The sequence below is a fragment of the Oncorhynchus mykiss genome, chromosome 3 (assembly GCF_057628025.1).
Source record: "Oncorhynchus mykiss isolate SJ-2025 chromosome 3, ASM5762802v1, whole genome shotgun sequence".
In the NCBI taxonomy this organism is placed as follows: Eukaryota; Metazoa; Chordata; class Actinopteri; order Salmoniformes; family Salmonidae; genus Oncorhynchus; species Oncorhynchus mykiss.
The window spans coordinates 37,402,501-37,403,031 of NC_143024.1; the positions used below are offsets into that span (position 1 = coordinate 37,402,501).

A 531-nucleotide genomic window follows, 5' to 3' on the forward strand; every position below is an offset into this window, starting at 1 on the left:
CGTACACAGGTCTGACAGGCCAAAAAAAAAGAATAGTGTGTGATTTGTCCCACTAGAGTAAGGGACTGGTGCTTCCTCTCCTGAAGGGCAGATCAAGAGATTACTCCTCTTGTCCTCTATCTCCCTCCTCTTCTCTTCTCTTCTCCACTCTTCACAGGGTATTCCCAGAGGAAGGTTGTCAGTGAGAGAGGGTAGAGGTCCAGAGGAATGATAGAGTCTTGCTCCTCCATGCTCTTTGGTGCTGCCGTTTCTGCCTCTGTCCGATGGCTGTGGAGCTGTGACAGTGGCTGTGCGTCTGCAGTGGTACCTCCTCCCTTCCTCCCTCCTTTCCCCTCTCTCACACGCTCTCTCTCTCTCTCCCTCTCTCTCTCTCGCTCTCTTTCACTCACTCTCTCTCTTTCTGTCTCTCCATGCTCCAGCTCCCTCTCTTTTTTACACACACAGTCCCTCTCTTGCCGAGGGTACAGGGACGGAAGCGTCTTCTCCTCGCTAGCAGCGCTGAGAGGACAGCTGGAGACCAACGTTCAAAAT

At 52.7% G+C, this 531-nt stretch overlaps 1 protein-coding gene across 2 annotated transcripts in view; it reads right to left on the minus strand.

The window, feature by feature from the left end:
• The window catches only part of LOC110515882 (thrombospondin type-1 domain-containing protein 7A), a 104,887-nt gene extending 104,356 nt beyond the window's left edge, over positions 1-531 (minus strand). Inside the window, exon 1 of one of the 2 annotated variants that reach the window (XM_036973360.2) lies at positions 1-531. This exon is cut by the window's left edge and continues 227 nt beyond it. The gene's annotated coding sequence lies outside the window, so the exon portion shown is untranslated. The other variant, XM_090229174.1, reaches the window with a different exon arrangement.